Below are 6,332 nucleotides of genomic sequence, written 5' to 3'. Positions count from 1 at the left end.
ACATGTGAATCCCCAAATTATGAAGGTCATCAATGAAAAAATAGGGACAAATGTAAGGGCACTATTTCAGGGTATATACAGACTACCAGCATTTTGAGAAATACACAAAAAATAACACGGTAAAATAGATTAGTGGGACATACTAAAAATTAAAAACTCATGTGCATCAAAAGACTTCTTCACCAAAAGAGTAAAAAGGGAACCCACAGAATGGGGAAAAAAATCTTTTCAATGACACGTCGGAAAGGGATTTATTTCTAAAATTTGTAGGAAAATACAACAGCTCTACAAGGAAAAGACAAATAACCCAATTAAAAAATGGGCACGGGACATGAACATACACTTCACTAAGGAGGACATCAGGGCAGCCAACAAACATGAAGAAATGTTCAGGATCACTAGCCATCAGAGAGATGTAAATCAAAACAACAATGAGATATCATCTCACTTCAGCAATAACAGCAAAGATCAAAAAAGCAGAGGACAACAAATGCTGGCGAGGATGTGGAAAGACTGGGACCCTCCTGCATTGTTGGTGGGAATGCAAAATGGTCCAGCCACTCTGGAAAGCAATATGGCACTTGCTCAGAAGGTTGGAAATGGAAGTACCTTATGACCCAGCAATTCCTCTACTTGATATTTACCCACAAGAAATACAAGCCATAACACAAGTAGATACATGCACACCAATGTTCAAAGCAGCACTATGTACAATAGCAAACAAATGGAGACAACCAAAATGCCCATCAATTGAAGAATGGATAAACAAACTGTGGTACATGCACACAATGGAATACTATACTACCTTGAAGAACAACAAAGAAGCTACAAGCCATCACATAACATGGATGAACATTATACTGAGTGAAATTAGTCAGTCAAAAAATGAGAAATACTGCATAAAACGATTATGGTAAAAGACTAAGAAAAATAACCCACCCAAAAGGGGGAAATTTTTTTCTATATATAATTGCTGACCACTGGTATGTATGGGATGACAGGAGGGGAAGAAAGAGCACAGGGTAAGGAATAGACACAGGAAAGCCTGGGAGCTGGTGGAGGGGGGGTCTGGCAATACACAAGAAGGGGGTGGGGAAAAAGAAGAACAAGGCAGATGGGAGAACAGTTGGGCAGGTTCACATGGGCTAGGTGGGACAGAGCTAAACGACGATGTACACACAACCTTGGAAGAACAGGGCTTCAGGATACAGGGATTGAGGCATGGCTTGAAAGGAGAAAAGAGGGGAATAATATTAGAATGCTTGGCTGTCTTTTGAATCTTGGTCTCCCTTGCCTACCATTATGAAATAGACACTTGGGGTCGGGGGGATAGCCAGAAACATCACACCAGAAAACATGTAAGCCCATCTTCAGCCTATAACTGACTGGAATACCTTGAGTTGGGATGGAAACTGCACCGACCCAAGATGGGGTGGGGTGGGGGTGGGGGTGGGGGTAAAGGCAAAGAATGACTGGCTTACAAGCTTTCAAGAGGGAGCCTAGTTCCAGACAGGGCAGGGGTAGGCAGAACCTCCACTGAATGATTTCCAATCTGTTGGGACCAGGCTGATGAAAAGAAATGGAGATATGACACTTGTGGTACAACAGCGAATACCTACAACCAGGACTGACTGTAAGGGTTGGAAATGTAGAGGCAGATTTTTTTTCTCTCTTTTTTTGTGCAAAAGGAGGAGAGTGATAGATTTTGCAGCCCAGGAGGGGAGGTCCCTGGGACCATCAAACAAGAAGAGTGGAAAGTGTGTCTTTACCCATAGAGGCAGTGAGGTCAGGCATGGAGACAGAGATGATGGCTTGGACAGATGGAGTGGCTGGGGACACAGGACTCAGGGAAGGAGAGAATCTGTTTGCTGATAGCTGGTGGGGGGGGGGGGGCGCCTGTGGGGCGTATCCTTTGGTTATTTGATGATGCATTGTGGGGATTGTAATCATTGCAATGAAATGAAATACGATAGGATGAATGTGAAGCTGAAGTGGGACAGAGGCAAATAAAGATGTATGCACAATCTTTGAACAACAGGGCTTTGGGATACAGAGATTGAGACACGGTTGGAATAGAAAAACGGGGGGATATAATGTTAAGATGCTTGGCTGTCTTTTGACTCTTGGTTCCCCTGGCATACAAACAATAAAACAGACACTTGAGGGGGAGAGAAAGGAATAGCCAGAAATATCACCATAGAAAGCTTGTAAGTCCGTCTTCTGCCTAAAACTGATTGGAATACCTAAAATGGGGCTACAAGGTGCCCAATGAAGGAGGCTTTCTGCGGAGCCTCTGCATTACACAAGACTATAGGTGGAATCCTGAACAGCATCCAGAATCTTCTGAGTGGAAATTTACACTTGAAAGGACAAACAGACCAGCCTGGAGCAGCCAGAAGAACAGAAGATACTTCTTGAATGAAAGACAGGAAAATACAAAACAATATAGACAGACAGACTTATTACTACAAGAACAAACAAGTGGCTCACCCAGGAGACATCAAGGCAAGTGGCCAGGTCCCCCTCAGGGCAAATCCTCTTATAAGACTAAGACTCAAAGGGAATACACACTCTAATTGGTGACCATGTTAGTCACCAATAACAGGAAGTGAGGGAAAAACAGCAATGAAGTGGTGAGCTAAGCCCTACAACATTCAACATACTCCTGTGAACCTGGGTGGAGACCTGGTTGGCCAGCAGTGTTCAAGACCTGGGGACTCTTGGGCCCAGAGTCAGTGACACAGCCACAGAGGAATAGAGTGGAGAGTGAAGGGTCCAGCTGATAAGAAGACAGGGCATAAACACAAGAACACTCACACTTGCAGATAATACCCACTTGAACTGGCTTCAATGACTGGAGGATCAGAGCTCAACCAAAGAAGAAAGAAGAGGAAAAAAAAGAATAATCTGATGTAATTTGATGAACTTGACCTACACCTCTGGAAGCAGTAGTCCAAAGAGGGAAAAAAATCTTCACAGCGAGGATCATTCCCACCCCTTCCAGACACAGAGAGCACAGGGATGGGCAATGTGGATATTGGCTACCTAGAATGGGGGGTGGGGGGGTGGAGGAAGGACTATAGAGGCAAGAAGTGACTGGCTTACAAGCTTTCAAGAGGGAACCTAGATCCAGAGGACGTGGAACAAGGTAGAATCTCCACCGAGTAGTATCCAATCTGTCCAAGTAGGGCTGATGAAAGGAGATGTGGATAGGTCTCTTATGGTACAATGGTGAATAATTGTTATCAGGACTGATTGTAAGGGCTGAAAATGTAAAGGTAGACATGTTGTGGCAAAGGGAGGGGAGTGATTAACTTTGCAGTCTAGGAGCTGAGGTCCCAGGGACCATCAAGGGAGAAGAGCGAAGAACAGAACCCCACCCAGAGAAGCAGTGATGCCAGAGATGGTGGCAGACATGATGACGTGGAGAGATGGAGCAGCTGGAGACTTTGGACCCAGAGAGGGAGAGGGTCAGTGTGCTGATGACTGGGGGGCAGGCTTGCGCAGTATACCCTTTGGATGATGAATGATGCATGGAGGGGATTGTAACCATGGCAAAGAAACGATATACAATGGGATCAATGTGAAGCTAATGTCCTCCCATGTAAATTGTCACATAATCCACAATAAAGCATTAAAAGTAAATAAATAAAGCAAACATGGCTCTTTGACTTGACCCACGCTATGGTGTTTCTCATATGCATGGAGTCCTGGTGTGGTACTGTAGGATAAGTACTGTACTGCTAACCACAGGGTTGGTGGGTCAAAATCACTAGGAACTCCTTGAAACCTCTATACAGGGTGAGTGGAAACCAACTCAATGTCACTTAATGACATATACATGTAAATGTTGGACAATGAATAAGGAATCCTGAAGGAGAATTGATGTCTTTAAATTATTGTGCTTTTAAAGAATATTAAATATTCCATGGATTTTCATAAGAAGGAACAAATATGTTTTGAAAGACATACAATCAGAATCCTCCTTAGAGTAAGGATGGATTCTTAGAGAAGGATAATATGCTTGATAAAGCAGAGGATCAAAGAAAGAGAGAAATACTCTCAATGAGATGGAATGACACAATGGCTGAAACAATGGATTCAAACATATTAACTATTATGAGGATGGCACAGGACTGGACAGTGTTTCATTCTGTTGCACATAGGGTTGCTATGAGTTGGAATCGACTCAATCGCAGCTAACAACAACATGAGTATACTCACCCATACTTACAAATGGCAATGTAATACTACAATTCAATATTATAGTGAATGCATATACTGTTGAAATAAATGTTTTAAAAAGAGAATCTGCTCAAACTGAAATCATTAGACAGTGACATTTTTGCATGAAATTTAAAATAATCTTGATACTTCTAGCCTTCCTGTGTCTTTTCTCTAGTTCCAATGGTGGCTCCTGGGAATGTGCTTCTGAATGTGGTGAACAGTACCTTAGCTGAGGTACACTAGGACCCAGTACCTCTGAAAAGCATCCGCAGACACCTACAAGGCTATCGGATTTACTACTGGAAGGCACAGAGTTTACCTAAAAGAAGCAAACGTCACATTGAGAAAAAGATCCTCGCTTTTCAAGGCAGCAAGACTGGTGACGTGCTGCCTGGACTGGAGCCCTTTAGCCATTACATACTGAATGTCCGAGCGGTCAACGGGAAAGGGGAGGGTCCAGCCAGCCCTGACAGAGTCTTTAATACTCCAGAAGGAGTACCCCGTGCTCCATCCTTTTTGAAAATTGTTAATCCCACACTAGACTCTCTCACTTTGGAATGGGATCCACCAAGCCACCCAAATGGCATTTTGACTGAGTACACCTTGAAATATCAGCCAATTAACAGCACACATGAATTAGGCCCGCTGGTAGATTTAAAAATTCCTGCCAACAAGACACGCTGGACTTTAAAAAAATTAAATTTCAGCACTCGATATACATTTTATTTCTATGCACAAACATCAGCAGGATCTGGAAGTCAGATAACAGAGGAAGCAGTAACAACTGTGAATGAAGGTAAGATGGAAATGGCAAGCCGGCAAGTGGATATTGCAACTCAGGGCTGGTTCATTGGGCTAATGTGTGCTGTCGCTCTCCTTATCTTAATTTTGCTGGTTGTTTGCTTCATCAGAAGAAACAAGCATGGCAAATATCCAGTAAAAGAAAAGGAAGATGCCCATGCTGATCCTGAAATCCAGCCTATGAAGGAAGACGATGGAACTTTCGAGGAATACAGTGATACAGAAGGCCATGATCCTTCAAAAAACAGAAGTCGAACGTCTTCAAACAGAACTGTGAAAAAGGCAGACAGTGACGATAGTTTAGTTGACTATGGAGAGCGGGTGAACGGCCAGTTTAATGAGGATGGCTCCTCTATTGGACAGTACAGTGGTAAGAAAGAGAAGGAACCAGCTGAAGGAAATGAAAGCTCAGAGGCACCGTCTCCCGTCAACGCCATGAATTCCTTCGTTTAATTTTTAAGCTCTTTGTCAAGTATCCCATTTCTCTAGAATGTTTATCTTAAGCACTTCGCTGTCTGTCCTCTCATATACTATGAACATATAGGTAGAAAATGTATTGTCTACTGTATGTTGTTATCATAAGAATAGTTAGAACAAGAACTTAATCAGTCAAATGATAATGTGAACTGGAGTGCAAAGTGCATACTTTTTTCTTCAAAATGGGTATTCTTGATTTCCTCTGCGCTGATAAATACAGCATCGTCAACAGATCGTGTTATTTCCCTTAGATACACTTCAATATGATGCATGAAAAATTTCTATACATTTAAAAAGCATACCTGTGTATGTTATTAAAACATGGTTCCATACTTTGTTGATACCGTCCTCTGCTGAACCCCTGAATATGAATTCCGTTTTCATTGTCAAAAAAAAAAAAAAAGAGAGAGAGAATCTGGTTTAAGCTGTAACTTAGATTTAAACAAGTGACTTTAATTTACTAAAGCTAAAAGGATGGTCCATAAAGGATTGTCCCTATATCTCTAGATAGGCTGTTTTTGCTTTCATAGTTAATGTAAAGCATCTTCAAAAACATGTTAGTAGAATATTTCTTGTATTCCCAACTGATTTGTGAGCTGCTCCCAAAATGTATTGGCTAATTAATTCTTTGGTCATAATTAACATAGTGGAAAATTTATTTTTAAAATATTGCTGTTTTTGAAAGAACAAACAAGATGGTGGATTGGGTGGATGTATAGCAGAGAGCTCCACCAACAACAACACAGAATACCCGACCAAGCAGGTTCAGGGGATAGTCCCAGAACTCTGAACCACATATAAAGGAATACTTAGAAGGTTGGAAGGCT

The 6,332-nt window shown here is 42.0% G+C and overlaps 1 pseudogene; it reads left to right on the top strand.

Annotated features, from left to right (window-relative positions):
* The first annotated feature begins 4,407 nt into the window (after positions 1 to 4,407).
* LOC102819163 lies at positions 4,408 to 5,481 on the top strand (annotated as a pseudogene).
* Positions 5,482 to 6,332: the final 851 nt, after the last annotated feature.

The sequence above is a fragment of the Chrysochloris asiatica genome, unplaced genomic scaffold, assembly GCF_000296735.1.
Source record: "Chrysochloris asiatica unplaced genomic scaffold, ChrAsi1.0 scaffold00002, whole genome shotgun sequence".
Classification (NCBI taxonomy): domain Eukaryota; kingdom Metazoa; phylum Chordata; class Mammalia; order Afrosoricida; family Chrysochloridae; genus Chrysochloris; species Chrysochloris asiatica.
The sequence above is the reverse complement of the archived record's forward strand: the minus strand, read 5'-3'. Positions and strand labels throughout refer to the sequence as shown.